At 43.5% G+C, this 26,645-nt stretch overlaps 1 protein-coding gene across 1 annotated transcript in view; it reads right to left on the bottom strand.

Moving 5' to 3' along the window:
- Window positions 1-26,645, bottom strand: part of ANK1 (ankyrin 1) — a 243,957-nt gene that overhangs the window by 145,862 nt on the left and 71,450 nt on the right. The gene's annotated exons all lie outside the window — the stretch shown is intronic.

The raw sequence follows: 26,645 nt of genomic DNA, 5'->3' as shown, positions 1-26,645 counted from the left end.
GGGCCTTATCGGCGCCGGAGGCGCGCGCTATCGGGCCGGGCGCTCCCGGCACGGGCGGGCGGAGGAGTGGCGCCCGCCTGGGGACCACAGATTACAAGAACACCTCCCCCCCCAACCCCAGGCGGCCCCGCTCCCCAGGCCTCTGCTGGCGCGGACCTCTGGGTGCCCCGGGATCGGGAGCAGCCTGGGAGAGCTGAGTTCAGAGCCCAGAGTTGGACATCAGGCCACACGCTGAGAGGGTAGTAAATGAAAGGGAGTCTGGTTTAGTCGCGGGCAGGGCATCTCCTCTTCTGCTCGTCTAAAAGTCGCTGGGTGCAGGGGAAGCAATGTTAAGCGGGAATTTCTTTGTAGTGGTGTCTACACAATTTGCCTTTCCTGGTTGATTTTCCGCCCCCTTAAGGATGGGGATGCTCTGCAGAGGAAGCTTGGGCCCTGGGTGCCCCGGGGTTGGGAGCAGCCAGGGAAAGCTGGGCCAGGTCCACAACCTGTCGGCGCTGCGAGTGTGGGGCGCAGGAGTCCTTCCGGCCATACCCCACCACCACCCCCCGGGGGATGCTGGAGCTCTCCAAGGCTGGGGAGCCTCTGGAGCGCGCTGCCCAGCAACTCTGGGCCCTCTGTTCTCCGCGTGCTTTCACTAGGGCCCCATGCTGCTTAGTGGACGATTTGCAGGGAATCTGGGCACAATCTTAATAACATCAGGGTCAAAAATAACAACGTTCCTGGGAACCAGAGGTGAGTCACCACAAACAGCGGCTAGGAGGCCGTGGTTGGGGTTGCGGGGCGCCCAGGCGGTCCCGCAGCTGCCAGAAGGTCGGGGCTGCCCGCCAGCCAGGCTGGACCATCCCAGGCCAAGCTCCTGTAGGCCTGACCTAGGAAGCCTTCTTTTGCAAGCTTCTTATCCAACAATGGGATGAGGTGTCATATGCCCAGAGTGGCTTTATCAGTGAAAATACCACGCCCTGGAATGGCAGTTGGTGGCTGGCAGAGGGAACAGGTGACCCCGAGGAGCTGAGCTGCCGGGCCAGGGGCATGGCAGACTCCCTGGAGCCTGGGGGTGGTGCCATTAAGGTGGGGGCTGTCTCCCTCCATGGTTTCCTCTAGGGGTGGGTGTCACCGCTGGGGGCCGCTGGTGCAGTCTTCCCTGAGAAGGGTCTCTCCAGCTCTCCTCACATGATGCCTGGCCTCCTGCTGGGCCCACACCGGTCCAGGTCCCCTGACAAGGCTGCCATCTGGCTTTAGAGCTTTCCTGCAGCACCAAACCAGCCTTGCCATGAGGGCACAGCTGCTGCGGAAAGATGCCACGGAGATGGGCTTCATGACCCCTCTGTGTTTCCCACAGCGCACCCTACAGGGGCTGGGCCATCTCCCGGGGTACTAGTGCCTGACAGAGCTGACACAGTTCTAGGCCACATCTGGGCTAGAAGGAACCGCCATGTCTATCACAGCACCGTCCTTAAGCAGGAGACTTTTGAAGCACTTGGACTCAAAACAATGGCTGTTTTTGTCGTTTGTTTGTTTGTTTGTTTGTTTGTTTGTTTTGAGGGAGACAGAAAGCTAAAAAATGTAAAAGAAGCAAGTCACATTAGACATGATTTCAGACAGCCTCCCCGAAGGACAGATGATCTCACTTGGCAACACATACTGGGCCAGGCTCATTCATGAAGGGGCAGTATGGCCTGCACCCCACTCGGGGGCAAGAATGAGGCTGAAATAATAGCGGACTCGGAACACAGCAAGTGCTCAGTAACGGCTTCTGGAACAAACCTGCGGTTGTCACCAGCAGGAGTGATGAAAGCTAGAAGCCGTTTCACCATCCAGGGAAGAGGAAGAACAATATTTTTCTCTTTGGAGTTCCCACACTCAGAAGAGAGAACACCAGCATATGAACACAGAGTGTCACATGACGTAGGAAACGTCCTTTAGGAAGACAGTATAATTCCAAAGCTTAGGATCCTGCTAGTTCCTTCTGCAGTGCTTCTGGTGGCAACGGTGCCTCCCCAGTCCCTCAGGCCTGAGATGGGCCAGCACAGCTTCTCTGGGAGCCAGATCATTTCAGAATTTAACCCCAGAACCAGGTCCCCTCAGGCAACATAAGGCTCCTCTCCCTTGGATACAGGAAGCGGAGGAAAAAGCCAGGTGTGCTCGGGGGCAGGCCAACACCCAGGTGAGAAGGAGCTGGGCTGGTTACTCACGCAGCTTGGTTTCAGGGAGCTGGACTCACGATGTGCTTGAGACTCCCAAATTCACCCCTGGAAGCAGCTCCCCCCATGACAAGGAACTAAGGACAGGCATGTCGTGGACTGTGAATTGGAGTGACATTTGTCCCTCCCTTCATCAACAGACTGCCGGAAGAACTTCCCAAGTTACCTGCCATAGAATACCTTGCTTCCCCCTAGTCTCTGAAAGGGGGCCACAAAAGCTGTCCCCACACTGGAAGTGCAGTGCCAGGCCTTTAAAGTTTTGCTCCCGGTTTATGAGAATGCCTCGAAAATTCAGTGCTTCCCTCCACTCCCCCAAACCTCTTCACAAGCCCCCACCCTTTGTTTAACATATATGTATAGTGCTTTCCTGGTACCAGGTACTGCTTTAAGCACCTGACAAAATATTAAGTATTACATATAACCCTTATAATTTCGCTGTAATCCACTCTTGTCAGATCCAGTCGTTGTGAAGAAATGGAGACATGGGGAGATTAAGAGAGCTACTCAAGAAGACACGGTGCCAGGTTTCTACCCAAGCCATTTGGATCTAGGGTCTGGAGGCCATGTGGACTATTTTGCACTAGATTAACACTTTAATTCAGTTCACAGTTAGCCAATACACATTCCCCATCTATATTTATACCCATCTGGAAGGCATCAAAAAGATAATAAACCAATAGTGTCATGTGCCCATGACCCAGCTAACAAAGAGGCTCTGGGTGCTAATGTCCCATCTTTCATGGGATTCCATCGACCTCATGCCGTGCTCCCCTCCCCAACAGAGATGGAAACATTATCCTGAATTTGTATTTATCATCCCTTGTTTCTCTTTATAGTTTTGCCACTTATGGTTGTATGATTGTTTGTTTGTTTGTTTGTTTTTTGTTTTTTGAGATGGAGTCTCGCTCTGTCGGCAGGCTGGAATGCAGCGGCGTGATCTCAGCTCTGCCTGCCAGGTTCAAGCCATCCTCCTGCCTCAGCCTCCCGAGTAGCTGGGACTACAGGCACGTGCCACCATGCCCAGCTAATTTTTGTATTTTTAGTAGAGATGGAGTTTCACCTTATGGTTGTATCTTCAAACAATGTCTTGTTTAGTTTTGCCATGTTTTCTGACTGTGAATAAATAGAATTATGTTGTGTGAATTCTTCTATTTGCATTTTTGCTACAACATGATGTTCCTGAAATTCAGCCATGATTCATTTATTCCTTTTCACTGCTGTGTGATATTCCATTGAAGGCAAATAGTACACAATATTTACTTATTTTCCAGATGGAATCTCATTCTGTCGCCAAGGCTTGGAGTGCAGTGACCCCATCATGATTCACTGCAGCCTTGAACTCCTGGGCTCAAGCAATCTTCCTGCCTCAGCCTCCTGAGTTGCTAAGACCATAAATATTTATCCATTTTACTGCTAATGGAATTTGAGCTTTCCTATTGAAACATTATTGCTATGAACATTCTTATAAAAGCTTCCCAGTGCACATGTGCAAGATCTTTCTAGTGTATATGCTAGCAGGAGAATTACTGAATTGCACCGTACGTGTATCTTCCCTCTTATTAGACGACACTGACTTGTTTTTGAAATTGGCTTTTCCAATTTACACTCTCAATAGCAGGGTGGTGTGGTTGCCTGCAAGTTCAGCAACATTTCGTATTGTCAGACTTTAACGTTTTTGTCAATCTGGTTGGTATAAAATGGTATGGCATGGTGCTTTTTTTTTGTATTTCCATGATTACTAATGAGATTGAGCATCTTTTCCCATGTTTATGGGCCATTTACTTTTCCTCTTCTATGAAATTACTACTCAAGCCCTTTGCCCATTTTTCTGTGATGTTGTTTGCTTTTTCCTACCGAGGTGGAGGAGTTCTCTGCAGTCTGAATACGAATCATTTTTCAGTTATGTGCATTGAAAATATCTTCTCCCATTGTGTAGCTCTTTCCACTTTTTAAAATGGTATCTTTTGATGAACCAATGTCAATTTTAATGTGTCAAATATGTCGATCATTTTCTTTATGGTTTGTGTTTCTTTTGTCTTATTTAAGAAGTCCACCTCTACCCTGAGCTTATACAGTTTTTTTCTGTATTATATTTATTTTATAGGGTTTTTGTTTTGTTTTGTTTTGTTTTGTTTTGTTTTGTTTTTGAGATAGAGTCTTGCTCTGTTGCCCTGGCTAGAGTGCAATGGCACCATCTCAGCTCACTGCAACCTCCGCCTCCCAGGTTCCAGCAATTCTCCTGCCTCAGCCTCCTGAGTAGCTGGGACTACAGGCACTCGCCATCATGCCTGGCTAATGTTTGTATTTTTAGTAGAGACGGGGTTTTACCACAGTGGTCAGGCTGATCTCAAATTCCTGATTTCAAGTGATCTGCCTGCCTCAGCCTCCCAAAGTGCTGGAATTACAGGTGTGCTTCCCCCCAGTCTCTGAAAGGGGGCCACAAAAGCTGTCCCCACACTGGAAGTGCAGTGCCAGGCCTTTAAAGTTTTGCTCCCGGTTTATGAGAACGCCTCGAAAATTCAGTGCTTCCCTCCACTCCCCCAAACCTCTTCACAAGCCCCCACCCTTTGTTTAACATATATATATATATATATACATATATATATATATATACATATATATACATATATATATACACATATATATACATATATATATATATATATATAGTGCTTTCCTGGTACCAGGTACTGCTTTAAGCACCTGACAAAATATAGTTTTCTCGTATTTAGGTCTTTAAATCCACTTGACTTATTTTGTGTATGATGTGAGTTGAGTTCTGATTTTTACCATGTGGATAATGAAATATCCGTGCATCATTGATTGAATAGCCCATCCTCTCCCCGCTGAACTGCAGTGTCATGTTCATCGTTTATTAAGTCTCCACATGCATGAGTCTGTTGGAGAGTCTATGATCCATTTGCCTGTAAGTCTGTCTCAGTACTGATGTCATAGTGTCTTCATTGCCACTGCAACTAATAATACATTTTATAATAAGTTTTAATATTGTCTGTAATAAGTCTTAGTATTATTGAGGAAGTCTCCTTGCTTTATTCGTCTAGAAAAGCATCATAAGGGCCAGGCGCAGTGGCCCATGACTGTCATCCCAGCACTCTGGGAGGCCGATCACTTGAGCCAAGGAGTTCGAGATCAGCCTGGGCAACATGGCAAAACCCCATCTCTACTAAAAATAGAAAAAAGTAGCCAGGCGTGGTGGCTCGCATCTGTAGTCCCAGCTACTGGGGAGGCTGAGGTGGGAGGATCACCTGGGAAGTCATTGAGGCCACCGTGAGTGATGATCATGCCACGGCACTCCAGCCTGGGTAATGAAAATGAGACCCCATCTAAAAGAAGAGAGAGAGAGAGAGAGAGAGAGAATGATGACAGAAGAAAGAAAGAAGGGAAAAGAAGGGGAGGGGAGGGGAGGGGAGGGAAGGGAAGAGGGAGGGAGAGAGAGAGAAAAAAAAAGCATCAAAGCTTCTCTTGGTCCTTTGCCCTCTTGTTTGATATTTTTATTGGGTTGTTACAGTCTATAGATATATAAATTTTTGTATCTTGAGCCTGTAGCCAGAAATCTTGTTGAGCTCTTTTATGAGGTCTCATAGTTTGTCCCTGGCTCGTCCGACTGCAGTGATGTTTACAACTAATTGATCACATTCAGTTACAGATTTATTTGTTCCTTCTCCATTCCCACTGCTTCACTTGACTAGCCTTCAAAAAAATTGACGATGATTCTCTTTGATTTTTCTCTATAGACAATTATTATTCACAAATCAGGACATTTTGTTCTCTTCTTTTATAGTTTTTGTGCCCCTTCTTTGCTTTTCTTGCTCTATTATGTTGGGTAAGATATCCAATATATTTTTGAACGGAAACAATGATAGGACGTTTATCTAGTTGCTGACTTAAATGGAGCTGCTTTTAAAGTTTTACCATTAAGTATAATGTTTATGTAGGACTTTTGTGAATATCTTTTTATTAGTTAAGGAAGTTAGCTTCTAGTCTCAGTTTATTAAAATTTTAATCATGAATGAATGTTGAAATCCAAATTTTTATTTTCCTTTTTTGTGAAGGTGGTACACTGCATTAATAGATTTTTCTAATACTGAACTATCCTTCCATTTTTGGGTTAAACCCTTCTTGGTCATAATGAATTATTTGTAATATGGCACCACTGAATTAGAGTTGTGGAATTTTCTACAGGATTTTTACAGCTGTATATTCATAAGTTATATTGGTTATTTTATTTTGCTACTGTTGCATAACAAAGTAGCCCCCAATTGTGCTGATTTAAAATACATAAATTTAGTATTTCAGAGTTTCTGTGGATTGGGGATTCGGGGCAATTCATCTGGGTGGTACTGGCACAGCATCTCTCAAGAAGTTGCCATCAAGGTGTCAGCTGGGGATGCAGTCATCTGAAGGCCCAACTGGGGCTGGGATTCACTTCCAAGATCCTCCTATGGCTGCTGGCAGAAGCTCTCAGCTCCTCACCACATGGACCTTCCACAGGACTGCCAACCATCCTCTTACACTGCAGCTAGCTTTTCCCAGAGTGACCCAAGAGAGAAGGCAGAAGCCACGAGGCTATCACGGCCTAGTCTAGGCATCACATATCATCACATATTTGCTAAAAGCAAATCACTAAACCAGCCCACCCTCACCGGCAGGGTAATTGTCCAAGGGAAGTATATCAAAGAATATGTACATATTTAAAACCCCCACATTGGCCTATCATTTTATTTTCCTAAATTGTCTCCAGTTTTAGTATCATACCATACTAAACTCACAAGGTGAGTTGACTGGTTTCTCTCCCTGGCTACGAGAGGGATTAATTAATTGCCTACAAAATAATCTGGTCTTTTTCAATGAGAGGGTAACTATGGGAGAGAGATTACTGATTTACTTTATTTAATGTTAAATGTTTGCTCAGGCTATGAGTTTAAGAGATCAATATTTTTAGAACATATTCCAGATTCTGAAAACTTGATTCTCATTCGCTTAAACCTTACACATCTCCATCTGCTCGGCACTGGCTTAGAGTGCTACGAAATTCCCACATTCAGGCAAAACACGATGAAAGCAGAGAAGTGACCTTAGTCTTTTTTAAAAGTCTGCATGAAGGGTGGGGGAACTAAAAGCTTTAAGAGGTTAAACAACAGATGCTTAATTAATTTTTTAAAAATTCAAGGACAAACTCCCACTCATTCTGGTAAACTTCGAATAGTATTGATTGGAACTCAAACTTTTTGATCTTGGGACCCTTTTACATTAAAAAATATTAAGGACCCCATAGAGCTGTTTCTTTCTTTCTGTGTGTGTGTGTGTGTGTGTGTGTGTGTGTGTGTGTGTGTGTTTCTCTCTCTCATAGAGCTCTTTCTCTCTCTCTTCTTTCTCTCTCATAAAGTTCTTTCTCTCTCTCTCTCTCTCTCTCTCTCTCTCTCTCTCTCTCTCAGATTCTTGCTCTGTCACCCAGATAGGGGCACATTATTACGATCATGGCTTGCTACAGTCTAGAACTCCTGAGCTCAAGCAATCTTCCCACCTCAGCCTCCAGGTATCTGGGACTACAGGCTTGTGCCACTGCACCCAGCTAATTTTTTAAATTTATTTTTTGTAGAGACAGGATCTCACTATGTTGCCCAGGCTGGCCTTGAACTCCTGGGCTCAAGCGATCCTCCTGATTCAGCCTCCCCAAGTGCTGAGATTACAAGCATGAGCCACTCCACCCAGCCCCATAGAGCTCTTTCTTAAATGTGAGTTATATCTAGCAAGATTTACTATATCAGAAATTAAAGCTGAGAGTTTCTAAAACTATGTATATATTAGTTCATTTGAACATAGCATAATAAACCAGTTTCATATTAATATAGACAACGTATTTTTCTGAAAAATAACTATATTTTCCAAAAAAAATCAGTGCAAAGAGGGTCACTGCTTTCCATTTTTGCAAATCTGTTTAATGTCTGGCTTAAGAAAAAACATACGTTCCCATATTGCTATCTACATCAATGTGGTGGAATAGGTTGTGTCAGTTGAGGTATATGACGATCTGGCTTCACTTGGATATGTAGTTGGAGAAAGGAGGAGTATTTTAATAGCCTTTTCAGTTAACTGTGAAATTCTTTTGTATACCACATAAAAACTCAGCAAGTGGTAATTTCTTAAAGGCTGGTTACAGGGTGGAATCACAAAGAATATTAACGAGCTTTTCATATCCTTTACACTTCCAAGAGAGAGAAAGTGAAAAATTCCAATAACATTGCCGTATTGTGAAGAATTTTGACCCTAGAACCCCTTGAAAGGGTCTTTGGGGAGCTCCCTGGGTCCCCAGGCTACACTTTGAAACTGCAAGTTTAGGCACTCAAATATACCTTGACATTAAGCTATTTTTAAAAATCACAGAACCAGACTATGATAGACTGGACAAGAACTCACAGAGTGATGGCACTCATGTCCTCATTTTGAGAATAAAATGGCAGCCTAGGGAGATAACACGATTTGTCCAGTATCTTTCCAGAGCAGAGTTCATGCATCCCCTGTTCTTTGCACTATTATGTATAAAAAGGAGCAAGATAAAGGGGAAAAAGGAGGCAAAAGATAATATAAAAGCAGCACAGGCCAGGTGCAGTGGTTCGTGTCGGTAATGCTGGCACTTTCAGAGGCCAAGGAGAGAAGATCACTTGAGGTCAGGAGTTCAAGACCAGCCTGGGCAACATGGCGAAACCCTGTCTCTACTGAAAATACAAAAATTAGCTGGGCGTGATGGCACCTGTAAGCCCAGCTATTTGGGAGACAGGAGAATCGCTTGAGCCTGGGAGTTAGAGGCTACAGTGAGCTATGATGGCTTGAGCCTGGGAGTTTGAGGCTACAGTGAGCTATGATGGTGCCACTGCGCTCCAGCCTTGACAACAGAGCTAGACTCTGTCTCAAAAGAAAAAAGCAACACAATGTTGTAAGAGAGCAGATTGTGACAGACTCCACTCTCAATGGTTTTCCGTGACGATCATCCAGTTTGTAGATGTCTCAGGCCCTTTTTGTCCTCAGAAATCCCTGGTTATGCCTGCATTGGATCATGCTCCTGCTGCTAACAGTTTTACCATCCACAGATGTGAGAAAAAGAGGCGAAAAAGCGAATCCATAAAATTATACTTCTTATCCTTATAAGAGGGATGGAAGAATTAGATATTTCACTATGCTAATAATTAACATTTATTAAGCACTTACTATGTTCTCATTCATTCATTTGTTCATCATTCATTTATTCTCTCATCTGCCTTTCTCATAATATTTACCAAGCGCCTATTATGTGCCAGTGATAGTACTAGGTATGCAATGGGTGAAGAAAACAGACGCGGTCTAGAGTTCTGCATCATTATTCACTCATGACTCCAGCAGTCTGATGGGGCAGGCACTGTGATAACCCCCCTGTTACTGATTAGATGACCAAGGCAAGAGAGGTGCTTACCAAGGTCACAGAACCAGTGAGAAATGGAGACTTCAATCCAAGTTTCATGCTTAACCATGACACTGTATTGCCTCCCAGATAAGACTCCAATGTGGCTTCAAGTCACTTTTAGTTTATTTATGTTAATTTATACTCCCTTCAAGTCCAGCATTGGAAACAGAGAGTCCGTACTGCCCTGTCTGTTATGGCCCTTTCACCTTCTTTCTGTGAATGGCTGGCCCAACATCGCACCTTGTATCTGTGAGCAGGACTATCCCTAGGAGTTGACAGGAAATGGCATTGAACAGGGGTTGGTGTCCTGGATGGATTGCACAGTGCTGGTGGTGGCAGTGGTCATGATGAAGAGGATACTGATGAGGCCAGGTGGTATCATATAAAATCTCTGATCTCCTCTGAGATAATATTTGAAATCTTAGGGCACTGACTTCCTCTGTCTTGTTTTTAAATCTGAGAGTAAAATATTAGTGTTCAAAGGACGCTAATTGAAGAAACCCAGATCATGTCTCCAAAACTTCCCTCTCTCCCAGCGTCTACAAGGGGGAGCCAAAGAAGGGAGTGGGAAGGAGGATTGGGTTTCTCTTTACAAAAAGGAGGAGGAGGGGAGAAAGAGGACAGGAATGGGGACAAAAGAAGGGGGGAGGAGGAGGGAGGGAAAGAGGAGGAGGAGAGGAGGAGGAGGGAGAAGAGATGATGATGAAAGAGGAAGAGAAGGACTCCTTCTGGAGACCGTGCCTGGCCAGCCCCAAGGTCAGCAGCCCTCTGCTCTAAGCCCAGACCCAGAAAGGGTCTTCTCTGCAGAGCAGACCAGGGCTGGGGACACTCCACCTCCTCTATGAGTGCCATGCCCTGTGGCTACCTGCTGCACCAACTCAGACCGCTCTGGCCCACCACTGCAGACCCACCATGCAATTTCTGATCACATGCAAGCTCCCATGGGGTTGTTTCAATTCCAGAGCAACTTTTCCTGACAGCTCCTTGTCTAGAGAAAAGCACTGGAGTAAGATGGTCTCAGTCCTGGGCAAGTCTTTGTTACTTAGGCCATGGAACCTGGGACATGCCACTTACCTGTTGTAAGGAAGGCACAGTGCCTCAAGCCTATAATCTTAGCACTTTGGGAGGTCGAAGCAGGTGGATCACTTGAGGTCAGGAGTTCAAGACCAGTCTGACCAACATAGTGAAACTCCGTCTCTATTAAAAATACAAAAATTAGCCAGGCCTGCTGGCTGGCACCTGTAATCCCAGCTACTTGGAAGGCTGAGGCAGGAGAATCAAGTGAACCTGGGAGGCGGAGGTTGCAGTGAGTCAATATCATGCCCACTGCACTCCAGCCTGGGTGACAGAGCGAGACTCTGTCTCAAAAATAATAATAATAAATAATAAAAATAAAAATAAGAATGTTTGCTGTTGCATTTAATCCACCCCCTACTGTTGCACATAGATGCTTCCTAATTTTTTTTGGCTAATTTAGACAATGTTACAATTAAGATTTTGTGCTCTTGAATGTGACTGTTTTCTTAAGATCTTTCCCAGATAATTTTCTAGACTGGCTGAAGTCAAAGCTTATGAACATTTCTGAGGCCTTATTGGCATTATAGATTTTCCAACCAGAAAATGAGTGTTTCTCTGCACCGTGCTGGCAAAGGGTATTTGATATTATTATTTTTTAACTTTTTGCTATAGGATTGTCATCCCCACTAGTCACCCAGCTGCATGACTGCCCTGTGGATGGCCAGACCCAGGTGACCACACAAGTGTGGTTCGTCCAGGGCTCACACTTCCCCAGGTGAGTCTCCTTAACTGGGGAGTCATTCTTAATCTCCACTTTGACCTCATGCCTTAAGGGTCTTTTCTGTACATGTTACTGAGCTAAGGGCATGACTACCTTACACATGCTGGCTTAGCCAATATTTATTTAGCTAATTATCCCAATCCTTTGAGGATCCATAAAACAAACACTACATCTACACCAAATACACAGCTCTGTGAACACTTCCAAGCCAGCAGGAGGTCTCCATCTTATAATCATTATAGAAATAACGTAGAGCAATTAGCCAGCACTCAACATGCACTATGGTGTGTGATACTCAAAACCATCCTGGAGTTTCAATTATCATGAAAAATTGTTATTATTTCTGTTTTACAAAGGGAGGAATTGGGACTGGGCATGGTGGCTCACGCCTGTCATCCCAGCTACTTTGAGAGCCAAGGTAGGAGGAACACTTGAGGCCAGAAGTTCAAGACCAGCCTGGGCAACATAGCAAGACCCCACCTCTACAAAATTTTTTTTTTAATCAGCCAGGCATGGGGGTGCACACCTGTAGCCCCAGCTACTTGGGAGGCTGAGGCAGGAGGATCGTTTGAGCCCAGGAGGTCAGACTGTAGTGAGCTATGATCGTGCTACTACAGTTCAACCCAGGTGACATAGTGAGACCCTGTCTCTAAAATAAAAAATAGGGAAGAATTGAAACTTAGAACATGAAACTGCACTGCCCACGGTCCTACAGCTAATTACTGACTGAGGCTGGAATCCATTCTTCTGACCAAACCCTAGATGCTCTGCCTCTCCTACTTTGTGAAAATAATCAGTCCTGTTGTTTCAGGTTAATGGATGGCTTGTGCTCTCCCACTGTCATGTTACTGTGAGCCACAGGGATCCACAGATGTGGGGAGGGCATGTTATATGCAGGCAGTGGGGAGGGAGGACAGAGAGAGAGAATGAAAATAATTTTGCTTCGGGTTCCCCTAAATTCCATTTTTACCCCTGATTTGCTGATTATAAAGTTTAAAACGTAAAACATCTTGTTGAAGGGTCATTCTCCAACCTGAAGGGCATTTAAACGCCCAAGCTCTTTCCTTTCTGCTTTCAGATCTGGGCGAGGTCAGCCTGATTATTCATAACTTGGCATTTCCTAAATCCAGGTGGCTCTGGGGGAGGAAAGTCTGTCAGACTGACAAATGCTGAATGTGCACAAATTAGCTGAAGAATCAGCGAATCTGCGGTTTCATGTCAGGAGGTGTAAACGTTGAAGGCCATTTTCTATTTCCCCCCAAAAAAGGGAAAGCTCGGGCAATGGCCACTCCAGCTTGTTTCCTGCACCCCTCAGGCCGTGAATCTGACCTCCCCAGAACGAACGTGTTTCCACGGTGAAGCCATCTGTGGTCCCTCTGCTGAGGCTGCCCTGAAGCCGTGTGAAGGCTCTTTAGTGGCTGGCAAACCCACTGTCTGTAAGCAGTGGCTGCAGGTCCGTCAGGCCACACAGGAGCAGAGCATCTCTGAGTCATCCAGGGTGGAACCCCTCTTCTGGCATCCCTGAGGAGGAGCTGTGCAGCCTCTCATTGGCCTTCCAGAGCAATGTGCCGCCGAAGCGTAACAGCCGATGGGTTCATCTTGCCCGCTGCCCAGAAAGCCAAATGCGCTGAGAACAGGCACTGCCCCAAAGGAAGGCCTCATGACCACAGGGCCGGGAGAGCCAAGAGAACGGGAGAAACTTCTCACACCTGTCTCCCCAGAAATTCGGAGGCCGGGGTATTTTAAGGGTACTTTGGCAGGCAGGGGCTGGGAAACTGAAGCAATGGATGGCATCACAGAGGTGCCTAAAATCGTCTTCACGCAGGTGCATCGGTTCCCGGGTGCGGGTCTCAAGACCGGGTTGCGGTTCTTGGTCTGAGAAAATGCTAAATCTGAAAAAATATCTCAAAGGCCCCTTCTTTAGGTTTCACAGTAGTGATGTTATCTCTAGGGATAGTCAGAGAAGTTATAAATCTTGCCTACCCTGGTTGCATGACCCTGGGGCAGTACACAATTTATAGAAAAACAAGCTAAGCATGGCAGCTCATTGTTTAACTCTGCCTATCCTTTAGCAAAGCTCAAGCCTCTACCATAATTCAAACCTTGTTTCCTGAATGCAGCTTCACTCTCCCAGGAAGGGAGCAGGGGTTTCAGTTTTCCTTGCCTCAAAGTTTAACTATAAACTAAATTCCTCTCATAGTTATCTTGGCCTCCATGCCAGAATAAGCAAAAAACAAAACAAGAAATAAGTTAGCCTATGAGATTAGAAGCAAGATGGAGTCAGTCACGTTAGCTTGCTCTCATCACTTAGAATTCTGCAAAGGCAGTTTCAGAAGATTCCAAGTCCCTCCTTACACAGGAGCTGCCATTGCGCCACAGCTCCCACCTTCTGCTTCCACTTCGCATCAGCTCCATTCAGAATAAACCCACAGCCTTCCCCTCAGCCTTCATCCACACATAGGACGGCACTGCCCTCCCTGGCTCAGACTGCCCTCTCCAGGCCACAGGCCAGACCCTTCCACCAGTCTTTGTGCTGCAGAGGCCAGAGCACAGAACCTCCCAAACCTCAGTGTGTCCAACTGCACAATGGGACTGCCAATAGTGTCCGCCTCACAGGGCTGCTGTGAAGACTTCGTGAGGTTGTGCCAGTGCAATGCTCAACGCAGTGCTCACATGTGGTATGTGCTCAGTACATGTAGCTATTGTTATCATTATTATGGTTAATTTCTCTGACTGTACTTTCGGTTTGTCCATGTTTCTCAAGATCTTTCAGAGGTGGTGACAACATACTTGTATATGTCCTAACACAAGACAAAGAGCAATTATAGCCTCCACTCATCTGAATACATTTAATGATCCGGCTCCCTGAGAATTAAATGAAGCTGCTTGCTATGTCTGCAGGCAACTGTAAACTGGAATGTTAATCAGTACATGGCCAGGGATGGGGCCCAGCAGCACATCACTAAAGCTCTCCCTTGAGGCTGATATTAATTCATCAAGTAACCCACTTAATGTATAGTTGTTCCATGAGTTCCAAATCACTTCGTTATCATCATCCAACTCAAATATCTTCACTTTCCTTCATTTTGTCTGCAGGGGAGCAAAAATGGCTTGTCTCCACTGTTCTAGGTTCTTTGGCTGTGCTATAAATTAAGTTGACATAATACAGATGAACAGGGAGAAAAAAATAATTATACACTACTTATGCATGGAAATCCCACAATATATGAGACTCAAGGGTCGGATGTTTGAAGCTGATAGAGTGTCCTAAACTGTAGAAAGGAAGAAGGGCCTGGGTCTTCCAGGAGGAGGCAGTGGCCAGCCATGGAAGGTCAACGGAGGAAATGCATGGTCAGCAAAGGTTGTCCTGCTGTGCAGATAAAAAGTAAAAGTTGTCTAGAGCAGTCCTCTTCCTGATAAAGATACTTTCATTACTGTAGGTTTCCTTTATAGATGTAGATTTCCCTGACAAAAGGACAACTTCTTAGAGCTACTCTTTTGTCTGTAGTTTCTTAGAATAACCAGCATGAAATACACCAGAGAACAGAGGTCCCCAAGCTTTTTGGCACCAGGGACCAGTTTTGTGGAAGACAATATTTCCACGGACCGGAGGTTGGGAGATGGTTTTGGGATGAAACTGTTCCACCTCAGATGATCAGACATTAGTTAAATTATAAGGAATGTGCAACCTAGACCCCTCTTATGCACAGTTCACAATGGGGTTCACACTCCTATGAGAATCTGATGCATTCGCTGACCTGACAGGCGGCGGAGCTCAGGCAGCAATGCTTCCTGGCTCATTGCTCACCTCCTGCTGTGCAGCCCAGTTCCTAACAGGCCCCGACAGGCTGAAACTCTCCCAAGAAGTTTTTTAGTCCAGAAACTGAGTTGGTAGATTGTCCAATAATCCACCAAAGAGTCATTTCTATGGCAACAAAAGAAAAATGTAAGTTAATAACTGGAGCAGAGAATAAACCAAATTTCTGAGTCTGGAGGGCAGCCAGTTGAGAAAATTTCTAGATTGTGGGCTATAACGAAGCACTTTTTGCAGTTTGAATGTCTCTGGTTGTCTAAGTGGCCCACAGGGCAATAGGCACAAAGGTTATCCTTACATAAGATGTTGTGGTGATTTCTCCAAAGTTCACATCGGGTCGTCTGGCTTCAGCTTGCAGGGTTTCCGGAAATGGACAGCTTTTGTTTTTAGTGATTCCAAGTCAGAAAGGTGGGAGAAATTCTGAAATGTTAGCTTGTAGAGTCATAGCCAGATATTAAAGAAATTTAGGTTCCAGTCCAGTTTAGAGGTAGATAAACATCTCAAGGAACATGAAGGCCAGAATATAACAACAGGTACCCTATAGTTTCTACTGAAACATGGATTTTCTTACAGTCACCTCCAATTTTACCAAAAATAATTACAGTAAGACTAATATATCTGCAAAATAACTTTAGTCTTCTTAAACTCGGCCTGAGCATTTACAAAAGTGCAGCAAGAATAGTGATTGATCATATAAGCTCTTTGAAGTCTGTTTTTCTGAAACTTTTAATAAGGAATCTCAGATTGGACTTTTAAAAGCCTATTAAGGCTAGGAAGCTAAGCAAAGGACTTGCCATCAGACTTTGTCTGTAATACTTGTAGATTGGGGCGAATTCCTCTCTTTTCAAGATCCCTAAAATATCCTGAGGTTCCTGGGCCTGCCAAGAAGTGACATTCCTTACCCACCTTTAACATTTCCATATGAACGGTTGTTTTGTTTTACAAGGGCTTCATTGGCTCCATAAAGTCAACCTTAGGTCCTTAAAGTTGTCTGGCATATTATAAAATGTGACATTCCAGTCAAAGCATTGGTAACATAATCAGTGTTTCCAATTGTGTCCCGTTACAAGAACAGATTCTTATTAAACTTATGCAAATAACTATATTGCCATTTAAAAAAATTCATAGAGGCCGTGCACAGTGGCTCATGCCTGTAATCCCAGCACTTTAGGAGGCCGAGGCAGGTGGATCACGAGGTCAGGAATTCAAGACCAGCCTGGCCAGCATGGTGAAACCCTGTCGCTACCAAAAATACAAAAACTAGCCGGGCGTGGTGGCAGGCGCCTGTAGTCCTAGCTACTCAGGAGGCTGAGGCAGGAGAATGGCGTGAACCTGGGAGGCGGAGCTTGCAGTGAACCGAGATCGCACCACTACACTCCAGCCTGGGGGACACAGCGAGACTCCCCCTAAAAAAAAAAAAGTATTCCTTCTGGGCTCATTCAGTTGCATGTAATTAGTTCTTATTCTGCTTCATGCTATTAGCAGTTTCATGAATCTACCAGTTTCCTTACTAGAATTCTGGAGATTACTATGCAGTCTCATGGTATGATCTTAAAGTTATCAGAAACCTGTATTCCAAAATATTTGTCAGAGTGTTTTCTGTAAATCTCCTTAAAGAAGCTTTTAGAGAATTAAAGTAAAACAATAAATGAATGACAAAGACTTAAAATAGCCATGGTTAAAGATCAGATGAGAGTTCATTATAATAATGATGCACCTGACAAGCTATTTGTTTATTTTTATTGTTTTATTTTTTATTTTTAAATTTTTATTTATTTTATTGTTTTATTATTCATTGTATTTCCATGGCAAACAACATCTTAAAATAACAACTAGAATCATGACTGATTTATCAGAACTTAGCAGATTTCTAGGAATTGCATGTAATAACATATATCCACATAACTCAAAGAAAGTTAAACATCATTTCCTACTTGATAATGCTTTCCATGCAAATGTAACATAAAATAAGCCTAATTAGCTTACCAGGTATGTTTAATAAGAAGAGAGAACAATTTGGTTTTGAAAACTTCCAGGGGCCCATCTGAAAAATCCCAAAGTTATTTCGAGGTCAAAAAGATTAACTTTGAATTTGATTTTGGAACGTGCCAATATCGAAAGGTTTAAACACTTGATTAAATAGGATCACAGATCATTATGAAGGAAAATCCAAGTGACATGAGATCTTAAAGGCAAATATTTAAAAGCTTACATAATCATAAAAAGCCTCAACTCTTTTAATATTGAGAAGACTCAGTTTTCTTAAGTAATCAAAGACCTAATAATGAAAACAGGAAGCACAGGAAATTATTTTGATAAAACACAGAACCCTCTTTTTTTTTTTTAAGGCAGATCACTCAAAAGGTGGAAAAAAAATTTCACTATCTCTTATTAAGACTACAAAGCACCCTTGTTGTTAGAAGAGAAGACTAAATTCTAGTTTTGCATCAGTGTACTTTTGATATTAAGGCTCATTTTAAAAATCATTATAATAAATGTATTCCATTTTAGTCAGTTTGACCCTATGGGATCCCTCTTTCTCTCTTTCTTCCCAACTTCATATCCTTTCAGTTTTCCCCCATCTTTCCTTCTTTCATTTTGAAACAACCTTTTAATAACCTCTAAACTAGACAAAGTTATTTTCCCTCAACAAAAAAAAACCTCATACCTTATAACAACTTACTTTTCTTGTACACTTTCCATACAGAATTGTTTTTCCTATCATTTATAGTAGTTTTAATTACATTATTAGAATTTTAAGACTTAGTAACCCTAATTTCCAGTGAAAACCTAGGAAGCAAGCAATTTTAAACTGTCACATAACATTTGTTGACTGCATATTTCATCATTTCTAGAAATATATGCTTCCTGCTTCCTCATAGAATATCTTTTCAATGTGGAACAGGACATATTTACTAACCCAAGTATGTTTTGTCTTTCTATAAAATTTAAGAACCCAAATGTAAATAAACTTAAATTTATGTTCACCAGTTAATGTTTCAGTATTTTATCTTATTTGGAAATAAACTAGACATTTGATGAAGATATCTAAGGGTATAGTTACGAAAGAGATTGGGAAACCTTTTTAAACAGATATATTATAAAACATAATTACTGTTTCAAAGTCCATTTATAAACCTTTATCATTCTTACATCTGTGTAATTCACTTGTTCTTAACAATTATACTTGGATTATTCATAAAAATTAAATAAGATATTAGATAAAGCTAGCCATCATTTCCATTAACTATTTTAATAGTTGAATGGAACTATTCAACTATTCAGCAATAATGGAAACGCTGTTTCCATTAACTATTTTCATAGCACCTGCATGTTACGAGAGTCACGAAAGCAATAACATAAAAAGTTAAATAATTGGATTTTTGTCTTACTGCTGTGCTTGATATACATGCAGCAATGGACACTGCAGTTTTACTTGCACAGTTGATCTTAGGTTGAACCCACAATCTTATGATTTTAAACATCTAAGAGATGAAAATTTGTTTGCATTATATTTAATGCTAACAATTCTGAAGACATGCCTGTTTTAATTAAACAAATAATATTCATTTTTTTCTTATTTAGAGATAAGGTCTTGCTCTGTCACCCAGGCTGGAATGCAGTGGTGTAATCACAGCTTACTGCAGCCTCGAAACCTGGGCACAAGGGATCCTCCCACCTCAGCCTCCCAAGTAGCTGGGACTACAGGCGTGCACCACCACGCCTATGAAAAACTATGTAATTAGTTCTTATTCTGCTTCATGTTATTAGCAGTTTCATGAATCTATCAGTTTCCTTATTAGAATTCTGGAGATTACTAGCAGTCTGAAAATAAAAATTTTAAAAAGTTTATTTTTTGTAGACACAGGGTTCTCGTTATGTTGCCCAGGCTGGTCTTGCCCTTCCAACCTCAAGCAGTCCTCCCACCTCAGCCTCCCAAAGTGCTGGGATTACAGGCGTGAGCCACCAGATCTGGCCAATAATATTTTTATTTACCAAATTTTATCTGTTACATGAAGTTGAATAGCATTTTGGTTAGTTTCTCTTTTTCTGAGACAATAATTTTTATAAGCACTTATTTTTCTTTAAGCCAATTTAATAGACCTCATCCAGAGACAGAAAATATCACATTACATGACATACATACATACATACATAGACATACATAAGCATATAGAGAGAAACAGATCTTTCTAAATTTTAATCATGTACCAGATACAATAATTCAAAACTCACTTATAAGAGAATAGCTGGACCTGGCAAATGGGACCAGTGAAGGTTCCCTGCTCAGGTGGCTCATGCTTTTGTAGTCAAGACTTTTCATTTGCCAGTTTCCAAATAGTTTCTTTTTTTCCCTTTATTTTTAACCTGAGAATCATCTCCCTGAAGTTTGCACTTCAAGAAGGATTGTTCTTAGATAAGACAGGTTAGAAAAGTTACATCTCAAAAGCACAGAGAAAGAATTCAAGTTTTCAACAGGAAAGAGTTTTGGGGGCACATTTGCCTATTATCAGAAGCCTAGGATAAATCTATTTAAACTTTTCCTTCTTTTTCTTAAATGCAAGACAGCTTTGTTTCCAATGTTCTGATTTGTTGAGGTTTCTGCAAGCATCTTGAGATGAACAGGTGAGGTTTGGGTACTGGTAAGAAGGCTAGGTGGGCTTTGAATTGCTTCAAGAGGCACATTCCTGTTGTGATAAAGCCTCAACATGTAAGACAAGGACAGTTGTTTTTAATTCCCCTAAGCACTGGGTTGCAGCCTGAATGTCAAGATGCTGACCCATCCGCCAATTCTCAGTTTGCTCCTTTATATAAGGAAACAGATTTCCAACTAGAATGGAAATCAAAATATTACTGTGTTTTAGAGGTAGAGCTATTTGTCTTTGAAAAGTTTTAATAAACTGTTTTCTTTATTTCTGAGTACACAGTTCCATTTTAGCTTAGGAGGGAAGAGCTAAAGGAAAAAGGTTCTATCATGCTCTATATAAACCAAAGCTCTAAACCGAAGATATAACTAACAAGTGACTCAAGACTAAAACAAACATGCTTTTCACCACTGAACCATGGATGCCTGAAGCATCTCCAAAGAGAGATAGAAAAGATGCAGCCCTTTCACAATCCAGGGTCACTCTCAAAGACAGTCACAGAGAGAAACACTGAGACAATGCTCCTGAGAGCTGGCAACAGTTGGTGTGCCAGCTGCCAATGGGCTGCACCCATGTTTCTGTCCAGCCACATTCTTGGAGGTTTCCAAACTTTTGGCTGGCCACCTGCACACACAGGCCCAATAACCCAAGTGCCCCCGCTGGTTGCAAAGTCAAACAAAGCTCTTGGGGAAGAAAAAACAAAAGAAGACATATAGGAAAGCAATAGCTATCCATGGGAGGGAAAGGGTTAATAACTAAGTGGTACCCCAACACCAAGACTCAACTCAAATCCATTCCTACAAATGTTTCCCGCCTGAGCTAATGGAATTTACTGAGAAAATGGAGCTGGATTTGGAGGAGTGACATTTTAAATCAGGGGCCCAGAGCTCCAGAGATCTTCCAGAGGGTCAGGGTCAGGGAGTTGTGGATATATGAGAGCACAGAAGAGGAATTTAGGTCAAATTTAAGCAATTTTCACTTGGTTCTAAACTTGATTTCTGCTTTTAATCTTGCTAAAGGGGCCCCAAGGCTAATCATTTAATCCATTATGTCTTCTTTTCAGTTGGATTATCCCACAGGTATCAGTAAGACTGTTGTTCAGGATGGGAGCGCTCTAAAAATTTTTTCAAATATAGCCAATGTATTTATCCCAGAGGTAGTGACTCAAACCAGTAAGTCTTTTCTTTCTTTTTTCTTTCTTTCTTTTTCCTTCCTCACTATATTACCCAGGCTGGTCTTGAACTCGTGGATTCAAGCAATCCTCCTGCCTCTGCCTCCCTAAATGCTAGTGAGAGAGGAGAATGGAAAAAACCTGGTCAGGCAGTTAAAGTGGGTTCTCGGTTGAATCCTTTCAAACAAAAGAACAGTCTGTAGGCACAGATAAGGGATCTTGCACAGCGGGGCTTGCCAAAGGCATGCCCACAGCTGCACAGATAAGAAAGTCTACACAGGTAACTTGCCCAGACAGGCCGGCAATGGAAAATTCCGTCCCCTAACACATGCACAGTAAAGGTAACAAAGCAACATGGAGTAACTCAAGCTAAGGGCCTGCATGCCCACTAGAAGAACAGGGTGGAGCTTCTAGCCTTATTGATGCTCAGCCCTCACTGGTTTCTCATAAACAAGCCTTTGCATTCAACTGTAAAAACAGCAACCCTCTTCTGGGTCCCCTCTCCACAGCAGAGAGCTTTCTTCTTTCATTTGTTAAACTTTTGCTCCAGCCTCACCCTTGGTGTCCATGCTCCTTAAATTTCTTGGTCGGGAGACAAAGGACTTCAGGTACTACCTCAGGCAATGAGAGACTGCTACACTGTGATGCATGTCGAGACTGTAACCCTAGGATTACAGGCTGAGCCACCCCACTCATCTCCAATAAGTCTTTTCATAGAAAGACCCAGAGGTAACTTGCAGGTTTAGAAAGTGGGCACAAAAGACACAGCTCCCATGATTGAAGAGTTCATTCCCACAGACTGATAAAGAAAGCTAAGATCTTCATTGCCACAGGTAGAAGGGATGGTGTTTGTGAAAATGGTGCCTCCAGCCTCCCTTGGACACATGGGGAGCTTCCAGGCACCAGCCTGTCAATCTATGATGCCAGGCAGGACCTACTGGGATTGGACTTTCCCAGTGCTAACCAAGCAATCAAAGGTTGGGATGACAAGGGCCCTCTGAACTGGGACCTCTGAAGACAAACTCCCGAAAGCAGGCACGGTCACAGAGAGAATACTGCTTATGGCTTGTGACTTGGGCTCCCAGCCTACTGCACTGGCCTCCCGACACAAGCTGACACATGCACCCCAGCCTGGCAGAGGCCAGAGAGTATTCTCTCTGATCAAAAAGACAGGATCTCACAACATAAAACAAGCTGGAAGGAGACTCTCATCCATTTTCTTCTGTCTCAGGGTCACACAGCAAAGTTCGTCTAAACAGACACCAATATGGTGAGAACCATGAACTCAGCAGCCTGTGAAGCCAGCTCAAACCACTGGCTTATGTAGGGTGCATGCCACTGATCCTGCTCTGAGAGTCTCCTCCTTGTGACACATGACACAAGAAACACAGGCAGGAAAACAATGACCATCTCTGGGAGGGAGAGGGTCAGAAAATAAAAATACTCATACTCCCCCAAAACATCAGAGTTGCTCCACAGGAACTAATTCACACAGGTTTTCTATTCTAAATTTAGATCTCATTTTTTTTTTTTCTTTTTCTTCTTTTTTTTTTTTTTTTTTTTTTTTTGAGATAGGGTCTCACTCTGTCACCCGGGCTGGAATGTAGTGGTACAATCATTGCTCACTGCAGCCTGAAACTCCTGGACTCAAGTGATCCTCCTGCCTCAGCCTCCTGAGTAGCTGAGATGGCAGGTGTGCGCCACCACATCAAGCTAAATTTGTGTGTGTGCGTGTGTGTGTGTGTGTGTGTGGACGTGTTCTCCCTATGTTGCTTAGGCTGGTCTCAAACACCTAGTCTCAAGCAATCCTCCCACCTGGGTCTCCCAAAGCACTGGCATTATAGGCATAAGCCCCCACACCCAGCCACCACTCTCATTTTGACCAGACTCTGCAGGCACAGATCCAGGAACCTAATTTGGTACAAAATGTTACCTGTGGCCAGTGTTTTCTCAGGGGTCCCAGGATCCTGTAGCTGCAGCAGTCCCAGAGCAAGCTGGTCCCAGCCAGTGATGACCCACACTGGGCACCAACTGTAGGGAAGCAAAACAGGGCTTTCCCCACCTTCTAGGTCCTTTGGCTGGGCTAGGAATTAAATTGACATAAACCAGATTAACAGGAGAAAAACCATTTTTAATTGCATATGTACACATGAGAGTCCCACAAAACAAGAGAATCGATGAAGGGTCAGATTATTGAAGCTGATACAGTGTCCTGAGCTACACAAAGGAAGAGGGGCCGGGGCTACAGGGAGGTAGTGACCACCAGTGGGAGGGCGAAGGGAGGAAATGTATGATGAATGAAAGCTATCTTGCTGGGCAGATAAAAAGTACCTTGGGCAATAAAAGTTGTCTGGAGCAACTCTCTCCCTGATATAGACAATTTTACTAACATAGATTTCCTTTACAGATGCAAATTTCTTTAACAAAGGAGCAGCTTTTCAGTGCTACTCCTGTGTCTGCAGTTTCTCAGAATAGCCAGCTCGAAATATGCCACAGAAGTATAGTTGAGGGTAGCATATTCTGGTCTCCTAAGGTCATATTTTGGGGTGATATGTCCTGAGCCCCATCAGTCTATAAAATCATGAGAGACCTTGTCAATATAAAATATACACAAAATAGATAAAGATTGGAAATATGATATTAAAAAATAAATATATACAGGAGTTGTAACATTTTCGTCCCTTGTTAAAAAGGATGGTCTATTTGTTTATATCACTTGTGGCACTTAGGGAGTACTTTATTGTACTATAGTTATCTGTGTACGTGGTTGTCTCCTTCATTAAAAAGAAAACTCTTTGAGGGCAGAGATTGCAATACATTTATCACTAGATGTCATCCAACCATAGGACTTTAAACAAAAATAAGTGCTCAGTAATTACCTGCCAAGTGGATCCAACGCATGCATGCGTGAAAGGCCCAACAAATGAATGACTTCTCCCAATAAGCCATTGTTGAGTATCATAAAGGAAATGAGTTTGGTTGGCCATGTCTTCCTCCTGGTGAACCCACACTAGCTGCCAGGGAACACTGCTTTTCCCCTAATCGGTGATAAACCATTTGTTTAATAATCAATTCTAACATTTTTTCAGGAATTTGGCCTTATGAAACCTGCTGTCTTAAAAAGTGAGACATTGGCCAGGCGCAGTGGCTTATGCCTGTAATCCCAGCACTTTGGGAGGCCAAGGTGGGTGGATCACCTAAGGTGAGTTGGAGACCAGCCTGGTCAACATGGTGAAACCTCATCTCTACTAAAAATACAAAAAAATTAGCCAGGCCTGGTGGCACACACCTGTAATCCCAGCTACGCTGGAGGCTGAGGCAAGAGAATCGCTTGAACCCAGGAGGCGGAGGTTGCAGTGAGCCAAGATCGCACCATTGCACTCCAGCCTGGGCCATAGAGTGAGACTCCACCATAAAAAAGGAAGGAAGGAAGGAAGGGAGGGAGGGAGGAAGGGTGAGACATCTATCTATCTCCAGTTGACCTCTCTAATTTGTCATGATTTCACCAATATCCCCAAGAGCATTGTTGCGACCCTAAGTATGTCCAAGCTCACTCAGCCCAGGATTGGCGTAGCTCTGCGCTGGAAGACAGCAAGCTTGTGTGCTGATGGCTGATTGGGAATGAGCTGGATCCGTTTGGCAGACTACAGTCTCTAAACTTTTAGAACTTTACACTTCTATCAATAAAAATATTTTTTGAGCAGGTATCTTAATATACACATATTAATGTATTTTTAAATCATATACCTGTATTATCTTGTGCCAATACATGATGTGCCAATACATGATGTGCCATATAAAACACACAACAAAATAGAAATTTTTAAAGGGTGATATTTTTCAAATCTGGATACATAGAATCTCTAATGACTTCTTTCTGCATCCTTGTACCCTGCACACTGCTGGGTACAAGGACCCAGGAGACCACAGGACTTGTGCTTGCAATAAGGATGATGAGCTAATCCCCCGAACGGCCAGAGAGGGTCACAGGCCTCCGGAGCTACTGCCTTGGATCCTTGACCCTGCAACCATCCCACCAACAGGGGCCGCTGGTCACATGGTCAAGAGCCAGCAATGAGGTTGGATTTGCACCCCTGTACGGGAAGCATAGCGTGAGAGCAGGAGCAGTGGAGGGCGACTTGGATGTCAGCCAGTTTTATCCCAGGCTGATCTGGGGCGCTCCATGTGTGTCTTATTCTGGGTAGTCGCTGAGCACCGCTGAACCTGCCTTGCCAATTTGTGAAACAGGAACACTAACGCCTACATGACAGGCTGCTCTGAGCAGGAACGGAGGCAGGAAGGGTAAACTCCTGCAATATGGGCAGAGGGGGTGCCCACAAACCTCTGTCTCCTCTCATACACGGTGCATGACCTTTTTATTTATTAGGTGGTATCTGTAAGAAATGAAGTTGCTCAGATCTCATGAAGAGCCTCCGTACTGATGAATGGGAGCATTTACCTTCTAGCCGGTAGCTGAAGATAGAATTACTTGGAAACGCTGCAAGGGACCATCTAGGGGGAGAGAAGTGGTGGGTGTAGATAAGAAAGGGAGTGGGAGTAAATGCACAACATTAGAAAAAAAAACGCCCAACTTGGGGAAGAAAAAGACATATTTACTCAACTTTCCACCCTCCGCTTTTTCTCCAGTGAAGTAATCTTTATATTAGAGATACTGTTTCAATGTAGTTGTATGTATCTTCTAACTGTATTATGCAATGTTGAAGACAAACAAAAACGAGTAAAGAAAAATAAACACAGGTATCCACTACTCAGCTCAAGAAATAGCACTTTGGGAGGCCGAGGCAGGAGGATCCCTTAAGTCCAGGAGTTTGAGACCAGCCTGGGCAACACAGCAAGACCATGTCTCTACAAAAACTAAAAAAAAAAATTATCCGGGCATGGTGGCATGAATCTGTAGTTCCAGCTACTCAGGAGGTTGAGGTGGGAGGATTGCTTGAGTCTGGGAGTTCAAGACTTGCAGTGAGCTACGATTGTGCCACTGTATTACAACCTGGGCAACAGAGCAAGACTCTATCTGAAAATAAATTTAAAAAAAATTTTTAATAAAACACTGCCCACACAGTGAAGTTCACTTTCTGCACCTTCTCCAACACCTCCCTCCTAACCCACTATTATTAATTTGGCATTTATCATTCAACATACTTCTGTATACTTTTACAACATACATATGTATTCCCAAGTAGCAAATTATATCTTTCTGAGTATTTTTTGTTTTGTCTTGTTTAGTTTTTGAGACAGAGTCTCGCTCTGTCGCCCAGGCTGGAGTGCAGTGGGGTGATCTCGGCTCACTGCAGACTCCACCTCTCAGGTTCAAGCAATTCTCCTGCCTCAGCCTCCCAAGTAGCTGGGATTACAGGCACGTGCCACCACGCCTGGCTACATTTTGTATTTTTAGTAGAGATGGGATGGGGTTTCACCATATTGGCCAGGCTGGTCTCAAACTCCTAACCTCAGGTAATCCAATCGCCTCGGCCTCCCAAAGTGCTGGGATTACAGGTGTGAGCCACCGTGTCCGGCCCTTTTTGAGTATTTTTA

The sequence above is a fragment of the Rhinopithecus roxellana genome, chromosome 9 (genome assembly GCF_007565055.1).
Source record: "Rhinopithecus roxellana isolate Shanxi Qingling chromosome 9, ASM756505v1, whole genome shotgun sequence".
In the NCBI taxonomy this organism is placed as follows: domain Eukaryota; kingdom Metazoa; phylum Chordata; class Mammalia; order Primates; family Cercopithecidae; genus Rhinopithecus; species Rhinopithecus roxellana.
The sequence above is the reverse complement of the archived record's forward strand: the minus strand, read 5'-3'. Positions and strand labels throughout refer to the sequence as shown.